Here is a 19,089-nt window from a genome sequence, read left to right on the forward strand (position 1 = left end):
AGTGTCATGCAGCCGGAAGCTGGACAGTGAGCAGCCCAGGGTTTGCAGGGCCTGCAGTCCCACGCTTTCTCTGAAGGATGCAGGAGGCAGCTGGTATTTTTGGAGCCAGAAGATGGATTTACAAGTGGGGAGCCTGGGCAAGGTGAAGGAAAGAATCACCCCAGATTGGCCCTCCTGCCTTCTGTTTTCATTGCCAGACATTGGTGGAACACAGTAGGTTAGCTGACTTCAGGTTCTGGGTACTACGGCCTACAGACCGGGAGAAGGCAGTATGGAACCCTCTTGGGCTGCTTGGTACTACAGCCTACAGACCAGGAGAAGGCAGTATGGAACTCTCTTGGGCTGCTTGCTCAGTCCTAATGAAATGAAAATGAGAATGTGTTGGCTGTGTCTGCCTTGGGCAGCTACTGAGTGTTTTTGCAGATGATAGAACATTAAAAGACTTCTAGGTTCCTCTCAAGAGGCTAGAACGGGGACCATTCTAGGGAGAGGGAACAGAGGAGACAAAGGCACGACAGCCTGTGCAGCCCCAGATGGCAGAATTGGGGCTAGTCTTTCCTGTCTTGTTCTCCTTTAGGACCTTGTGATGGAATGCCTCCTCGTGGGTTGATGTTGTCATTTCTGACTGATGTGTGTCTTCCCCGGGGATGCCTGTGGGAGGCTTTGCACATGGGTGTCTTACAGACCATCTGCTTCTGACACACACATGCCATTTAACTAATACCGACTTGCTTGTGATGCCTCCTCAACACTGGGAGGAAGTTCATGGACAAGAATAGTGTTGCTCCCAGTGGGCTCTCTGGTTCCCCATGTGTCAGCGTCCAGGAGAGATGGCTGCCCAGCCCAGTGCCCTTTGGGGACTTGTCTCTCAGCCCCGGTGTCTGCCGATTGACTACGTCATTAGGGTATACACAGTCTTCACAGTCCTCTACTGTGAAATTAGTTTTTCGATGCTAATGAATTTTATTTTAACTTTGTATAAAGGTGTATGTGTGTGTGTGTATGTATGTATGTATGTATTATGTGTGTGTGTCTTGTGTGTATGTCTGTGTGTGTTCAAATACTCAAGGCCAGAAGTGTCAGAAATCTGGAACTGAAGTTCTAGGCAGTTGTGACCTACCAGTGTGTAGGTTCTGGGAATTGACCTAGAAGAGCAGAACGTGTTCGTTCTTAACCACTGGGCCATCTCCTTAGCCCTGTGCCAAGATTGAATTCCATAGTCAGCTTTTAAAGATTTATTTACTTTGACTTTATGTGTATGTGTGCTTAGTCTGTAGGATGTCTGCACCACATGCATACCTTGTGCCTGCAGAGGCCAGCAGAGGGTTTTGGATCCCCTGGGACTGGAGTTAGAGGTGGCCTTGTGCTGCCATGTGCGTGCTGAGAACCCAGGGCCTCTACAAGAGCAGCAAGTGCTCTTCACTGCTGAGACCTCTCTCCAGTCTGCATTTCTATCGTGAAAAATTTCAGGCTTACCCCTAGGAAGTGTGAGTTGCAGACTCCCCGGCTTCTCTAGTGACTGATATACGTGGTCAGCCTTGTTGGGAATGCATGTTTGGAGGGTGAACAGCATAGGCATTTCTGGACTTTTGGGTCCTGTCCTTGCTTCCTCCTCTGTTTCCAGCTCCTCACCTCTGCATGCTGAGCCTGCTGACCTCCACTCTCTCCTCTCCCCCTGGAGCTGTTGACAGCAGGTTCAAGGGTCCTTTGCCCAATGCCCTGCTTTCTGCTAGCAGTGCCCCAAGCATCCAAGGCATGCTAATTTAGCCCTCAGTAAGGTGTGCCAGCTGGCATCCCAGCACGCTGCAGCAAGTCTTCCAGGTGCCCCACAGTTGGAACAAGGATCTTGGTTTCTGAAGCTCTACTTAAGGACGTCTGAAGTAGGCATCACGCATGGTCTTCTGTGGGAGCTTTTAGCTGAGCAACATCTGACAAGCACCCTGAGGCTGTTAGCTGTGGCTTCCAGAAAGTCTGGTGGGGTGTTCGAAGCCCCAGAGGTGGGAAGAAGTAGACAGGAATCTGAGGGGAGTGTGTGCAGACAGAAGGCTCTGGACCAGATGGACGAGTGGGTAGCTCAGGATCTCTACCTCTGGGAGACCTGCAGTGCAATGGTGTCAACTGTATCAACTCTATGGTGTCATGGGGACTGTGGGGTCAGCATAAAGGATCTGGGGCACAGGGCAAGCATTAAGTTACCTGCCAGGGAACAGTGCTGACAGCTGAACTGGAAGGGTCAAGGGTAGGCAGTATGCTCCCAGGCCAAGGTTCCTATTCTGTAAGTAGAGGTTGTGGGGGTAGGGGAATGTGGATGGAGAGAGTGTGGGGGGGGGGCGGGGTGCTGAGCACTTAAAAACAAAGGGAGTCAAATTCTAAAATTCTCAAGTGATTTCAAAATGGCTTTTTACAAAGTGTGTTTATGTGTGTGTGGTATGTGACATCTGAGTGTTTGCATTGTGTGTGAAAGCCTGTGTGTGTATGCATGTGTGCTCGTGTGGGGGTGTGTGCTACACATGCACATGCTTGTGCTTGAATCTGCAGGCCTATGGTTGATATGTAGACGTTTCTTCAGTTGCTCTCCATCTTAATCTTTGAGTCAGAGTCTCTCTGTTGACGGAGCTCACCAGTTCAGATAGGCTGGCCGGCCAGTGTTCCCTGAGCTTGCCCTTTCTCTCCCTTCTAGTCAGTAGAATTTTTCCTTTGTGTGTGGCTATCAGTTGCAGATAGCTTTTGGGTTAGGGATGGGTGGGGGGGAACTTGTGTCCACTTCCCTCTAAGTGCTGGGACCCCGTCTGGCTTAGACCTGGGCAAGGACCATGCATGTTGCCATAGTATGTGAGTTCATATGTATGTCAGCCCTGCTGTGTTTACAGGCCTTGTTTCCCTGGTGCCCTCCATCCCCCCTGGCTCTTAGAATCTTCCTACCTCCTCTTCTTCTGGGTTCCCTGAGCTCTGAGGGGGAATGGTTTGATGGAGACATCCCTTTTAGGATGGAGCCTTCCCAAGTCCTTTACTGTAACTCTGCAGTTTGTTCCATTGTGGGTCTCTGTTTCTGTTCCAATCTGCTTGAAGAGGAAGCTTCTTTGATGATGGCTGAGCAAGACTCTGATCTGAGTGTAGAAGAATGTCACTTTATTGCCACATTCCTTTGGCAGAACAATAGGATTAGATTTCTCCAGGTCTCTGGCCTATCTAGTCTTAGAGTCTTGGCCACTTGAGAGTTATCAGGTATGGGTTCCGTCTCATGGAGTGGGCCTTAAGTCCAGTCAGATATTAATTGGTTACTCCCACAAGCTTTGTGCCACTATTGCACCGGTATATCTTGTGGGGGTGTCACCATTGTAGATTGAAGGATTTGTAGCTGGGTTGGTGTTTTCATTTCTCCTCTGGTGGCATACCGCGAGCACTAGTCATCGGGGAGAAGCTTACATGTAGGTGCCTGCTTGACTTCTGTTTTCAGTGGGTTGTGTAGGTGTGCTCTTCAGCTGTAGGGCCTTACCATCCGTTTGGAGAGCAACTGATAGCTTTGCCAGTAACCCGGGTTCTTTGGGGATTTCCATGGGGCTCCTTTGACCAACAACTCAATTAGATGTAGCTCATTTCTAGAGCTGGAAGTTTCCTTTCATGACAAGAGATGTCTGGTTAGGGCTTTGTTTTTCCCCTGTTAGTTGGTGAATCCATTTATATTTCTTTCATATATGTATATATTTTAGGAAGCTTCTACTGTATTAGGTTTCCTTACAACCCCTCAGATGGCCAGTTTTAGCTGTCTCTCCCTATCTTCCTTCCCAGAGAGGAAAGTAAGAGAAGAGGTAAGCCCTCTTCTCTTACTTACCTCTTCTCTTCCTTCTCTGTTTGATTGATCTTCCTGTTCTGTTCTTCCTCCCATACCCTCCATAACAGTCTGTTCTATTTCCCCTTCCTACAGAGATCTATCTCCCCACCTCCAGTTTTCTACTTTATAGCTAACTTCTGCGGTTATACGGATCATAGCCAATTTACCAAATACTTAACAGCTAATAGCCACAAAGTGAATACATACCATATTTGTCTTTTGGGGTCTGGATTACCTCACTCAGGATGATTTTGTTGTTGTTGTTGTTGTTGTTGTTGTTGTTTGGTTTTTTTGTTTTTGTTTCCCCCCTCCCCCAAGACAGGGTTTCTTTTCTGTAGACCAGGTTGGCCTTAAACTCACAGAGATCCATCTGCCTTTGCTCCCAAGTTCTGGGATTAAAGGTGTGCACCACCACACCTGGCTCAGGATGATTTTTTTTCCTAGCTCCATCCATTTACCTGTAGATTATTTCATGATTTCGTTCTTTACAACAGCTGAGTAATATTCCAGTGTGTAAATACACCACATTTTCTTTATCCATCCTTCCATTGATGGACATCTAGGTCTTTTCTAATTTTTGCCTGTTAGGAGTAGAGCACCAATGATCAAGTATCTCTGTAGTCGGATGAAGCATCCTTTGGGTACCTGGTGAGGAGTGGTTAATCCATGGCTGGATCTTTGAAGTAGATTCTAGGTAGCTGCCTGAAGAACCGCCACACTGGTTTGCACTGCCTGCAGCAATGGATGAGTGTTCCCCTTGCTCTGCTTCTTTACCAGCATGAGATGTCATTTGTTTATTAATCTTGGCCATTCTGACCGGTGTGAGATGAAATATTGAAGTAGTTTTGATTTGCATTTTCCTGGTCGACTAAGGATGGTGAATCTTTCCTTAAGTGCTTCTCAGCCATTTGTGTTTCATCTTTTGAGAACCCTGTTATGACCTGTGCCCCGTTTTTCAATAGAGTTAATTTGCTTTCTCCATGTTCAGTTTTTTAAAGTTTATTTTAGATATTAGTCTTTATCAGATGTACAGTTCATAAAAGTCTTTTCGCATTCTGTAGCCTGCCACTATGTCCAAATAATGGTGTCCTTTGCTGTGCAGAAGCTTTTCAGTTTCATGAGGTCCCATTTATTATTGTGTTATCAGTGTGTTCAGAAAGTTTTCTCCTGTGCTAATGAGTTCAAGATGATGCCCCACTTTCTCTTCTCTCAGCTTCAGTGTATTTGGCCTTATGTTGTGGTCTTTGATCCAGTTGGAGTTGAGTTTTGTGTGCAGGGTGGTTAAGAATGGATGAATCTATTGGCATTTTAGACATGCAGCCATTAAGTTTGACCTGATTCATTTGTTAAATATGCTGTCTTTTCCCATTGTGTATTTCTGGCTTCTTTATACAACAAAACAAACAACAACAGAAACAAAAACAGGTGTCCAAAGGTATGTGGACTTAATGTCTGGGTCTTCAGTTCGATTCTATTGATCAGTATGTCTTCCTGTGCCAATGTCATGCTGTTTTTATTACTATAGCTTTCTGGTACAATCTGGGGCCAGGAATGGTAATATCCCCAGCAAGTCTTTTATTATTCAGTATTGTTTTTAGCGGTTCTGGATCTTATGTTTTTCCATATGAAGCTAAAAATTGTCCTTTCAAGGTTTTTTAAGAATTTTTTTTTGAATTTTTATGGGGATTGCATTGTATCTGTAAATTGCTTTGGGGGAGGATGGCCATTTTCACTGCATTAATCCTATTGATCATGAGCACGGGAGAGCTTTTCATCTTCTGATATGTTCTTCAATTTCTTTCTTCAGTGTCTTAAGGTTTTAATTATACAAGATTTTCACTTGCTTGGTTAGAATTTTACCCCAAGAGAGTTTAGATTTTTTTGGAGCTATGAGTATCGTTTGCCTGATTTCTTTCTTTGTCTACTTGTCAATTGTATATAGGAGGGCCACTGACTTTTGTATTAATTTTTGTGTCCACCTTCTTTGCTGAAATTGTTTATCAGCTGTAGGAGATTCCTGGTGGGATTTTTTTAGGGTCACTTACGTATACTATCATGCCATCTACCAATAAAGATTTTTCTTCCCTTCCTGTTTGTATTCCTATGACCTCCTTTTGTCTTACTGCTTTAGCTAAGACTTCCAGTACTATATAGTGAATAGGTACGGAGAGAGTGGGCAGCATTGTCTTGTTCCTGATGTTAGTAGAAATGTTTCTCTCAGTTTGAGTTGATGTTGTCTGGGCTTTCTGTAAATCTCCTTTATTGTGTTGAGGTATGTCCTTTGTATCCCTGGTCTCCATTGTATTTTCTCGGTTACTTCTCTCTGTAGTGGTGCTTGAGATGTCGTGTAAGGTCTTGAATTGGGACAAACAACCCATGGCCGGTTGATCCGATGCTGAAATGCTTGCATTCTAGATTGTTTGATAGCAGCATTTTTCTCCTCCCAGAAGCTCTGTCCTCTCTCAGGTTTAACTGGAATTCTTTCTCCCTCCTGGGCAATCTCAAGCTGTTTATCTGACGGACTTAATCCACTCTGCAGTATTTTCCGTTTCCCCTTCTTAATAATTGATTTTTGAGCATTGGACCCTCCATCCATTTACTCGTCTTCCATGGTAGTCAGTCTTTGTCCGTGTCCCAGGCGCAGTGTTAGTGCAGCTGTTCTGGGTGTCAAGGCTTGGGGGACAGTCCCTTCCTTTTAGAGTTTACATTCTCTAGAGAAAGGCAGACCAGGCAGCTGCCTTTAAATGGTGATAAGCCTCCTGAGAGGACATGACTGACTTGAGCTCCCAGGCTTGGGGCAGCCAGGGGAAGCGTCCCTGACATGTAGACTGCCACCATCTGTAACTGCTTTGAACAACAATAAAAACTCATCGCGCAGAGAGCTGGTCAAAGAATGTTCTGGGCCAGGGGAACAGACCCTGCCTATATCCTGAAAACGTCAGAGGCGTGGCAAGTTTAGGGAAGTGAAAGATGTATGTCCGGGTGCAATTGAGATGTGGCTAAGATAGATCTGGGTAGGAGTGGGGTCGGGCGCGACCTGGCAGACAGTCTCTCGTCTAATTCAGAAGGGAGTGCTGGCTCGAGTGCCTTTTAAGTTAGAAATCTGTCTTCATTTATTCATTTGTTTTTTTCCCCCCATACTATGTCAGAGTAGACGTTCTTTTATTTTTAGTCTTTCAATTGAGCAGATTCAGGCTGGGGATGGGTAGTCCTTTTTTTTTTAAAAGATTTTCTTTAGGGTATGTTTGTGCTGGTCATCTTCATGCTCTAAAGACCAGATAAGGCAGAAAGATGCAGCTGTCTGTGTTCAAAGCAAAGCCGCAGCTGAGTCTGAAGAAGGAAGTGGCAGTGGAGAGGGACGATGTGCTGTAGATGAAGCCCAGACGGGTGTCTCCGTTCATCCCCATGTTTATTGTCTGCCCTTCCCTTCTGAGTGTGCAGTGAGGGGAATGTGCCCTCTCCTAAACCACCCTGTTTTCCCTGAGACTTTCCTGGTTCAGACTCTGCCTGCCCCAGTGTTAGCATCTTCTGACTGTGGGACAACCCCTCGACCTGCGGCCCAGATGAGTCAGAGACCAGATTTTTCCTTATCTGGTGGAGCCTCTTGGTGTGGTAATCTCCAAGATGACTCAGAGGAACCCTTTTGAGTCTTGGCCGGCACATCAGGGCTGCAAAGGAAGCCTGGCAAAGAAAGTCGGCTTGGCGGAATTGAAAATGAGGTGGGTCAGTGGTCGGGGGCCAGAGAGTAGGTGGAGTCAGGTGTAAGAGGATGCCCTTACGCCTAGGTCAGTCACTTAGGGATAAGAAGTGGGTGTCTGTGGATGGGCACCACCAGGAGGGAGTCTGTAACTATGACGTATGCGTTTCTTCGACACGCTAGTGGATTGCTTTCTGCGTTGGAGACTAGAGTCACAAGCAGATCCATCCATTGGCAGCTTCCCAGGATGCATCATGTGCTCCTCTGATCTGCCACTTTATCATTAGATAGCATTTATTGCTCCTCTCTGTCCCTGTACCTGGTTGTCCTCTGTTGACTTGCTCTGCGGTGTGACAGGATGAGATGCAGGGCTTCCTTAATAGGTAATAGTAGGGGCCAAGTCACAAGTATACAACGTAGATAGGTTTGTATTGTATCCTACGATAGGCTTAAATGGCGAAGGGCTCTTGCCTCTCCATCTGAGACCAGATCAAAACCAAGGATGGGCTCCTCATCCCTGTCATGTCTGTCTCTGTAGAAGAGGCCACCGTTCTTAATTAGGCTTCTTTTAGATAAATTTTATGCAGATAGAAGTGTCCCATGTCTTTTTAAAAGATGTTCATGAATAGCCACACACTGTACCCGTTGTCCCCCCCCCCCCCTTCCTCCACTTAGAGAACACTCTGAGTTTATTCTTCCTCTGGGCATAGCGTTGCATTCTTCAAGGGCTGCATGTGCAGCGGCTCGCAGACAGTCAGGGCTGCATTTAGTGCCCCTCTGTTGTACCTAGTGTGTTGCTTCCCACAGATGAGGTCACGGACTCGTTTCCTTAAAATCATTTCATACATCACCCCACTGATGGTCGGTGCTGCCCATTGGAGCATCTTGGAGTGGAATTGCCAGTTCAGAGTTACGTGTATGCTTTCGGATTTTTCTATCGATGTTCACTTGGGTGTGACCACTCATGTCTACTCGTCCTTAAAATCCTGTGTGCACTCAGAGAACTGTCTTAGTGAGTTTTAGGATGAACTGCTTTATAAAAACTGCCCAGAACGGATCTGAAATTACAGTAGGCTCAGGCTGACCTTTGAGAGAGTCCAAGTTCAGAGCCATGTTACCTCCTCAGGCCCGTCAGGGACATGCTGGTAGGGTTTTCCTCGTCGGCAGCCCCAGCACTTTCTTCTGCCTCAAATATGCCGCTTTGATGTTCGTCTTAAAACTCCTGAAGACCTTATAGGACACCCCATATTCTAGCTCACACCTGCTTCTCAGAGGGGCGCATTGGTCCCACTTTTCTCTTAACAACATCAGCCCCTCCTCTAGTATTCTGCTTGTGACAAACTGAAAACAGCCGCAGGGTCTCTGTCTTGGTTCAGGGACACAGACAGTAGGAGAGGGGGATCTTGGTTCGGGATATAACTGGTAATTGTTTACACTTTAGAATGGGTGATGGATAATGTCAGTCATCTTAACAGAATCTGGAGTCACCTAGGAGACCAGAACGGCAGGGAATTATCTTGACTTGGGTTAATTGATATGGGAAGACACTTCTTGACCATGGAGAGGGCAAGCTGAGCAAGCATTTATGGCTCTGTTGTCTCCCCCCACCCAAGTTTTTCTATATAACCATCCTGACTGCCCTGGAACTTGTTCTGTAGACCAGGCTGACCTCAAACTCACAGAGATCCATTTGTCTCTGCCCCCCGAGTGCTGGGATTAAAGGTGTGCGCCACTACTGTCAGCCAATGGCTCTGTCTTGACTGGGTGTGACCAAATGTTTAAAAGCCTGGCTGCCTTGACTTCCTTCCCGTGATGGGCTCTACTCTGAACTGTGAGCCAGGAAAGCTCAATCTGCTCTTTGTTGCTTTCCTGAGAGTGTTTTATCAGCAACAGGAAAAGAAACTAAGTCAGGTATCATCTGGAGGACAGAGGGTGGTCAGCAGGTGTGTATTTGCAGCCGGAGGAGCCTCCTGAGACCTGGGAGCAGGCTAGAGGTCACAGGCAGGGGAAGGAGGCAGAAGGGGAGTGTGGCAAGGGGCAAGTTGGATGTTGATCTGCTCTCTTCCGGCTTAAAGTAAGAGAAGCATCTCTGATGCAGTCACCACAAAGCGCCCCTCCCTCACAGGTGGAAACTCAGTCCCAGAGAGGCTCAGATGTGGCCAGACAGTGGACATACACGACCTGCAGAGTTTGCACGGCTGCCGCATCTGCTCTTTGAAAAGAAGCGTTGTAGGTATAGCTGACATAATACGTGAACGGTGAACATCGTTGTGTGATATGTATCCAGGTCGCCAAACAGAACAGCCCTGAGGCCCTGGATACTGACCTCCGAGTGTCAGCTCAGCCACAGGGCCACACTCGAGGAGCTCAGGATGCCCTCCTCCCTGTCCAGTCTGTCCCCCTTAGAATCTTCCAGTGTCTCCCCTTTACCTTTTGAACTTGGACCTCAGGTCTATGGCCGCACCATGGTGAGTGCATGAGTTTGAACTAAGATTAGATCTCAGGAACTAGACTGCCCAGAAAATCTACTTAGATGCTAGGGCTGTCAGGTTCCCTTTAGCATCCTGTTGGTATTTTCAGAATGTGGAGATGTGGAAAATGGTTTATCTGGGTCATCATTTGGTGCCCTTTAGATCCCCAGATCCTCTCAGTGTGGCCGGGAATGAAGCTTAATCAGTGCATGCTTTCTTAATGTTGGGGTTTGTGTGCGTGAAGGTGTGCATGTATGTGGACTGGCCAGACTGGCTGTCTGGGATTCCTCTGGTTTCTACCTCCCTGGAGCTGCCTTTATTGGTGTACACCACCATGCTGGGCTTTTTTTTTTTTTTTTTTTTTTTTTTTTGAGTGCCAGGGGCTGAACTTGAGTCTTCATGGTTGCACGGCAAGCCCTTTACATGTCCAGCTATGGCCTCCCACCTCCCTCCAAATACTGCTTTCTGATAGCATCCAACCTCCTCAATGGTGCACATGGAATGTACATGTAATGTGTCCTTACCTGTGGGCTGCAGCTGTGTGGCTTTTCTGGTACAAAACCAGTGGATAGGGATGGTGAGCCGTACCTTGTAGTATGCAGCCCAGCAATGGAAAAGAAGTTAGAGAATGCTTGGGGCAGTGGATTCCAAGTCCAAGGCACGGTATGCAATGCAATTGAGCAAGGGGAGGGCTGGAAATGTGGGTCTGTGTCTTCTGTCGCCTTCCTCTTGACATCTTTATCTTTTATGTATCGTGTGTGTAAGTTAACATAGTCTGGTGTTTTCAGTGATGAGACAGAGACAGTAATCATTTAAATGGCATTGGCTTCCCTGTTGTGTCTCTTACTCCTTGATTGCAAGCTTGGGGTTAATCTCCGTACCTCTGTTGTGTGCATGCGGGCCTGAGTCGAGACCTCTGCACTACCTGCCTGTACATGTGGAGGTCAGAGATCAACCTTTGATAGCGTTCGTCAGGAACCGTCTACCTAGTCCTTTTGAGATAGCCTCTCACTGGAGTTTACTGATTAGGCTAGGCTGCCTGTCCAACAAGTACCAGGGATTCGCTTGTCTCTACCTCCCTATCACTGGGGTGACACATGAGGCCACCACACATGGTTTTTTATATGGGTCCTAGGGTTCAAACTCAGATTCTCCTGTTGCTGTGGCAGGCACTTTACCTAATGAGCCCCACAAGTTTCTTGTTCCTTTCCATTGACGACCGTTTTTTTTTTGTTTTTTTTTTTTTTTGTTGTTGTTGTTGTTGTTGTTGTTGTTTTTAAATAGAACAGGGTCCTGACACTGCCACCCCACCACCACCACACCCCCCTCCCTAACTGTACCCCAGGCATCCCATGATCAAAGAAAGGCCAGCTGTCTGCTATGGTCCACTTCCGTAATGACCTTGGGCCCTAACCCTGACGCGAGAAACACTTCCACTGTTTGCTTTCTTTTTATTGCCTTAGCTGGGATGTTCTGTACCGTGCCGAAGGATGCTGACGGTAGCATCCTCCTCCTATTCCCCATGTGTATGGGAGTGCACTAGTAAAGTTGTTGGGTGGAAGTTTTGGGGAGATGCTGGGAATGCTCGCTTGATTCCATTTGTTTTTATGACTAAGACTTATAAAGACACATGCTTTCTACCCTTTAGTATTCATTTAAATAACCCCAGCATCAGAAAGTATAGTAATAGATCATCCAGTGTTGAACTATCCACTTGTTCTAGAGAAGCTGTCTTAGGTTGGACTTTTAAAAGTGCATTCTGTTTTTTTCCTTCCCTCCCCTCCCTCCCTCCCTCCCTCCCTCCCTCCCTCCCTCCTTCCTCTCCCAAGACAGGGTTTCTCTGTAGCTTTGGAGCCTGTCCTGGAACTCACTCTGTAGACCAGGCTGGCCTCGAACTCAGAGATCCACCTGCTTTTGCCTCCTGAGTGCTGGGATTAAAGGCGTAGGCCACTACTTTCCAGTTTTAAAAAAAATACATTCTGTGTTTATAACGCGCGAAAAATTGTTATTACTATTATTGCTGGGTATCAAACTCTGTCTCACAGACTAGGTGAGTTCTCTGCCCATCCCGTTCTGCAAATATTAAAGATTTCTATGTATAAACAACACATAAGTGGTATTTGTTTTGTTTTATAGGTTGGAAGAGGGGCTATTTTGGGTGGCTTTCCTTTGTGGATTTTTTTTTCCCCTTTAGTTAACAGATGATGTTTATGTAACGTGGTGGTCATCTTTAAGTTTGATGGAACTTGCTGGAAAGAGCTCAATGTTCTCTCTAGGCAGAGTAGCTTTTCAAGAATGCCAGAAAGTTCCATGGTGGGGCAGTGGTAAGGGTCCTTGGGTATTCACTGTGGGGATATGTTGTTGTTTTTTTTTTTTTTTTTTTTTTTTTTTTTTTGATGGCTTTTATTTGTTCTTTGACAGATTTCACACACACATATAGTCTGTCTTGAGCCTACCCAGCTCCAGCTCCTCTCTTTCTCTCCTTAGACATGTTCCCTCCCGCTCTCATCACATCCTCTTCCTCATTGTCTGCAGCACTGCCTGCTGGGATGTGGCTGACCTCGTTGGCTCCATCTTGTGTAGGTAACCACAGCTGTAGTGAGCTCGTGGGCTTATGGGCCATGCCCTGGCCAGGTGACAGCATTGCACGGCACCTTGCTCTTATATTCTCATACATTCGGTTGACGGTAGTTTAACAAGATGTGTGCGAGGATGTGTCAGTGCGAGTGTGTGCTGCTTGCACGTGCTCGAGGCCCTAATTGTCATGTTCAGGCAGGTGTGTGCAGGCCAAAGTTTCTTCCAAACAACAGTACACTTTGCATAGTGAAAACACATTCTTGCCTTCTGCGTAGTAGATGTTTGGGGTAGTCTGGTGCCACTGAGTCAGTAGAAGCAGGGGTTTTGCCCTAACATGACCTCTTGTTTCAGAAAACCACACACCAGAGACCCAAGGGCTACTGGGCACTGGGAGGCCAGGGGCAGGGACTTGCTCAGACTGCGTGGTGGTGATAGAATTAAAGAGTCACTAACCAGTGTTTGGTTCCCAGAGAGACGTGGCTTGCACTTGACATCGTTTTCCACAGAAAACTTGAAAATGTAATTTCAGTGTCTGGAATGCCTTCTGAGGTAGGAAGAGGTTGTCTTGGAAGCTCCCCTGGCTGTGAGTCTCGGAGCATTCTGTCTTATAGCTCTCTTGCGCCTCTGTATAATTCTTCCTGCTCAGAAAGCTTCCAGCTCAGACCTCCTGACTCAGTCAGTCCTGGGGAGCTTGTCACGGTCCTTTTAGATGAGCCGGTCTTTACCAGACTGTCTAAAATCCATCTATCTAAAATCAGCCAGTCTGTCTGTTTCCATCTATTTATCAGTCTTTGTGATCTCTTTTGTGTGTTTGTTTGTTTGTTTGTATATATGCAGTTGTATGCATGCCACAGTGAACACGTGGCAATCTGATGACGACCTCAGGTGTCTCTGTCTTTGCTTTTAGACCTTGTTTGTGGCTGTGTGTGTCAGGCCAGCTGGCCTGTGGTCTTCCGGGGATTCTGTTTTCTCTGCACTTCCCATCTCGAATGAGGGTGGGAAGTAGAGGTACCTGCTTCACACTTGGCGTGGCAGGGATTTTACTCTCTCTGCAGCCCTACACATTGTTTCTCCTACTGCTAAATACGCACCGTGGGTTTACTGAAGGCTGCTTGTCATTGCTGTCCTGGAATCACCTCTGACCTGGTTTCATGTTTTAGTCTCTTGTAGCACCTGAGGGATGACACGAATCCCTTCAGTGAGGAAGTTGGGATCCTGGTGTGTTTCTCAGCCTGTCTTTTTCCCTGCTGAACACTGGTGGTCTGGGCACGGCTGACAAGTTCTTTCTTGTTCTTAATCATAGCGACATTTTCCTGTGGTTGGGGTGAGTTATCATTTCCCAGTTGCCCGCATTCATTCTTTCTTGCTGTGGCAAATTCCCACAAATGTTGTAGCTTAAGACTGTATGGATTGATCGTCTCAAAGTTCTGTTGGGGTGCAGTCCAGTTGGACGGACAGCAGAATGTGGCAGGCTTGAGTACCCACAGCATCCAGAGCAAGCGGTCCTTCCTGACGCTGCGACTCTTAAATACAGTTCCTCATGCTGTGGTGACACCAACCATAAAACTGTTTCATTGCTACTTCAGAACTGAAGCCTTGCTACCGTTGCGCATCATAGTGTGAATATGATATGCAGGAAATCTGGTAGGAGTCTCGACCCACAGGTTGGGAACCTCTGACCTGAAGTCTCTGCCCTTGCTTTCTCTAATATCGAGAGGCAGCTTAGATTCCTTGCTGGTGGCTCCTCTCTTCCTCTCAGTGTTAGCCATGTACCCTGAGGTCTCTCATATGGTGACGGTGACGCTGACTGACCTCTTCGGCCTCCGTTTTCCATGCCCAGAGTTTCTCTGGCCACACCCGGAGAAGCTAGGATCCTAGTGTTCTAAGTTGGTCGGTCAGCAACCCTAACTGCAACCGTACCCTTTGCAGCTTCCTGGGAGATTTTGTTGGACTGGGGTTGGACGTGGGCGTCCGGAAGTGAGGCAGACATGATGGCATCTCACACTGGTGTCTGATGGCTGATGGATAGGCCATTTGGATTCCAGCGGATGACATTTCCGTGAGCACAGAATGTCCCATCTCTGTACTGCTTAATCTGCGTAAAATGTCCAGACAAGAACTAGAGAGATGACTCAGTGAGTAAAGTACTGAGTTCGGATCCCCAGAGTCCACGTAAATGCCTAGTGGACATGGCAGGCAGGCAGGCTGTGTGTGGAGGCAGAAGCAGGGTCGTCTGGCTGGTTAGACTATCTGAAATGGTGAGTTCCGGGTGCAAGTGAGAGACCCAGCTTCAGTATGTGAGACAGTGATCGAGAAGGACACCCGGTGTGAGCCTCTGACCTCTAAATATGTACATATACATCTCACCCACATACATAAGTGACTCCACATATGGCAACCTCCACCACACACACACACACTCACACACACACACACACACACACACACACACACACACACACACACCCGCAGAAACCCCAAAGCCAACAAATGTCTACATGACTGCAGTTTTAGTGTTTGACTGGGTTGGAGAACAGGAGGCAAGCTGAACACCAGCGAGGTATTTTCAGAACTGAAAGGACACCAATTCGTCCCTTAGTGTAATGTCCCGCCTCTTACCGTCTCTTCCAGTCATTCTGTTATATTCCTGTGCTTGTGGCATGGTTAATTTGCCGGCATGTATTTGCCAGGTAAATGTGTAGGGAAATGAATGTCTGCTCGTCTGCCCTTTGCCAGCAACTGCCGCCGCCTCTTGACTTCCTTGCAGCGTGCTAGCTAGGGCTATGCCGCAGCATCTGGCATGCAGGTTGTGTCTGCGTGTCACTGCCACACCACCCCTGAGTTAGGGGACATTCATTCTCCTAAAGAAGTACTTGGATGGTCCTAACTTTTCTCGCTAATTTTGAGGCTGAACATACCTTCCCCCAGTTTATTACAGAACCTCCGCAGAGTTAAGGCAAATAAATGCCTTATTAGAGCCTTGAAAGAAACCTGGAGGTTCCTTTGGAATATTCGGGATAAGAGATATTAAAATGTGTCTCCATAGCGCCTTATACGTGAGTTATTTTAGAGAGAGAATTTGTGTGTGTGTGTGTTTGTGTGTGTGTGTGTGTATGTGGCAGGGGGGAGGGCTTGTGGTATGTGCTAATTGCCTAAGGAATATTTGACTGCATCCTCCAGTCTTGGAGTTTATAAAAGATCTGCATTTTCTACCCAGCTCTGGAAGCTGCAAGTTCCATGGCCAGATACTGGCCAGGGCAGTTTTCTAAGCTGCTAGTTTCTCCTCGCCAGTTCCTGCCTCTGGCTACAATGCTGCTGCTTCCCCTATCTCCCCTCCTCTCCCCCCCCCCCCCCCTTGTGTTTCTGGTTTCCCTTGTTAGGGACACCAGGAGTTACAGTAGGGCCCACCCTAATGACCTCATCTTAGCTTTATCTGCAGAGACTTTATTTCCAAATAAGGTCACTCTCACTACTCACTGGTTCTTGGGAATTAGGACTTTGGCCTATCTATCTGGAGGGACCCAGTTCATCCCATAACTGGTAGTGGAATATGGAAAAATGTAACACTGCTGGCGGGTTGGCCCAGTCGATGCTGGAGAACCATCACCCAGCTGTGTACAGTCCGAACTGTGTACAGTAAGGAAGTGTGATAAAGCCGAGAGCCTGTCTAGAGTGCCAGGCAGCTTGTCTGGGTTCTTGGCCAAGTAACTGGGGCTCTTGATTTTCAGTCTTTGGGGAATTGTATTTATGGGATCCAGTACCACCTTAATCCACTGCACTGAACAGTGAGCTTTCCAGGAAGCTCCTCCAGGGGATTCTTGGGTCTCAATTATCTGTTACCCCTCTGGAGAATCCCCCAATCTGGGAGGTTCTACTCCAACTGAACTCCGGGTCTCAAGGAGGTGACATTGTCTCACCCCTGTACCCTGGTGTCCAACCAGAAGAAAACCTTCACAGTGGAAGCAAGGTTCAGTCTCCTGTTCCTCCTCCCCAGGAAGTCTAGAAAGAGCAAGCAACAAACACATAGCCACAAAACACCTGCCACTGTCTGTTAAGCCGAAGCCATAGGAAGCCAGTCTCTGAAGCCACGCCCCTAGACACGGAGGACAGCTCTTGGCTGAAATGAACCCCCAGGGCCTGAAGTAGGAAGCCCCGCCCCCAATGCCTTTGCAGCTGTGACTCTCATTCTTACAGATGTGTGTGGTTGGAGAGACTTCACTGTCAACTGCTTGCCCATCTGCCGTCAGTATGGCTTCTTTTCCAAAAGTAGGTGTGTTTCCTGCCCCTTGATCTCACCTTTGATGCTGGTTACCGGTTCAGTTAAAGCTGCAGCTGAACGCAGTTCCAGTGCTACTAGCTAAGGGTCAGCAGTCGGCCTCCAGCAACAAGGCCTTGCTGTTGTTTGGAACCTGTGCTCGGTTAGGAAGCGAGTGGGTGGCATGGTTCTGGTGGGGATTTTGGGGAACACCTTCTTATCTCCTCTTACCTCAGGTTGGGCAGTTTTTCACGTTGTAGAATAATTTAGGTCAGTTTGATAAGTCTCTTTCCAATCCCCAGCTGGAAGGGTCCCTGGTGTTGCTGTGTAGGGGAGTTTGGCTGTTTGGGGGAGGAAGGTCTTCATCTCTGACCTGACTGGTAAGCAAAGCCGTAGATGGTTCTGAATTTAAAGAGGAAGGGAAACTTCCTCTCTGCAGCCTACACAGAAGCGGTGTTTTCCAACCAAGATCCTGGTCATTTTGTTTCATCCTAGGCTAAGGTTACTTTGCGGCGTGGGTGAGTCCTTGAAAGCTGGCCTGGGGAATTGAATCACAGAGAGATTGCAGTAGAGAGCGTTATCCTAAGCGACGTACAAGCTAGAACTTTTTTTTTAACTTGTCAGACATTTATAAGATGGAGTTTGCCTGAAAGCATAGTAGAGATGATACTTGGAGCATGGGCTCGCCGTTTGTCTGAATGTGTCAGGATGATAAGTATCAGGCATGTCTAATAATTATGGAAATTCATGAATTGTCATAACGATAAGAACTGAGAGCCCTTTCGGGTTTTACTATGTTATAAAATACGCTTCTCTTTCTGCCTCTTTGAGGCAGCTGTACGTTATTCTTCCTTCCTTCCTTCCTTCCTTCCTTCCTTCCTTCCTTCCTTCCTTCCTTCCTTTCTTTCTTTTTTGTATAAACACGGCATAGGCTGAACGTGGCGATGCACACCTGTAATCCCAGTACTGGGGAAGCTGAGGCAGGAGGATCAGGATTTCAAGTCCTTCCTTCCCAGAGCCACAGAAACAACCCACTTGTTTCTTAGAGGCATTTCGGTTTTTAAGAGTCCGACTCTGCATGCTTTATAGTCGTGCATGTTATATGAGCTATTTACTCTTTTGTGTGAATGAAATGAAAATTTGTGTATTAAATGTGTACGGCTCAGTGATTACTTTTTAAGTGTTGTCCTAGTTAGCCTTCACTGTCATTTGATACAGTTTAGAATCACCTGGGAAAGGGGTCTTGATTGACGTCATTGCCCAGACCAGGGTACTCTGTTGACACGTCCGTGGGGGATTAGCCCGACAATATGTCTCACTACCAAGGGGAAATGCTTCTCCACCACGGCTATATAACTTTTGGCTAACGTTTTTATTATGTTGTAATTTATTCAGGCAAAATAAACGAACCATAAGACGTGCAAGTTTCAAAGCACAAGAAGAACTGTCTGGCTCTGGTCCACAGGCCAGGATGGTTCCCTCAGACCTGGAAGCACCCGTGAAATGTTCCATGTCTTACCCCTAATCCTTATTTCTCAAGGGCATACCTAAACCGGTAACTTTTAAAAATCTATCTTTGTTTCTTTAAGCGTGTGTGAGTGCATGCGCGCACATGCTCACAGTGCCTGGAGCGGACAGAAGAGGGCTTCGGAGCCCTCAGAGCTGGAGAGAGGCTGGTGGGAGCTGCCCGACCTAGCTACCAGGCACCAGACAGACTCAGGCCCTCTGCGACAATCAAGTCCTCTTGACTGCTGGTTGGTCCCTCTAGCCCCCTCACTACGCCAGTTCATCGTGCGTTCTGTGGCTTGGTTTAGCTTTATTGAAGAAGGGTGCATTTCTCCTGTAGCTTTTGTTGATGCAGTACTATTTCTTAGATTGGTCCATGCTGTAGTTAGCTGTTTCTGTGGACTTCATTGCTCTCCTTTGAATCTTCTCTTTCTGGTCTGATGAGGTATTGGAGGTGCTCATGGTGTTTTATGCACACAAAGAAATCATCTCGATGCACAGGGCAAGATTTTCCAGGCAGATATCTGGAGTGGAATTGGTACCCTGAAAAGAATAGCAATATTTAGTTTTTCGGGACGCCTGGTCCATTTCACACTGCCAGCTGTATTGCATGGAGAATTCCCATGGGTCTTCGTTCTTGTCAAAGTTTGATTTTTTTTTTGTCTGACATCTTAATTTTTATCAGTCCAGAGTGAGTGTACAGGTAGTGTTTTTGTTTTTTTGTTTTGTTTTGTTTTTGTTTTTTGTTTTT

General features: G+C 46.9%; 1 protein-coding gene across 1 annotated transcript in view; it reads left to right on the plus strand.

The window, feature by feature from the left end:
- Positions 1 to 19,089, plus strand: part of Ccdc6 (coiled-coil domain containing 6) — a 100,504-nt gene that overhangs the window by 16,043 nt on the left and 65,372 nt on the right. The window lies entirely within an intron of this gene.

This window comes from Arvicola amphibius, chromosome 9 (assembly GCF_903992535.2).
Source record: "Arvicola amphibius chromosome 9, mArvAmp1.2, whole genome shotgun sequence".
NCBI lineage: Eukaryota > Metazoa > Chordata > Mammalia > Rodentia > Cricetidae > Arvicola > Arvicola amphibius.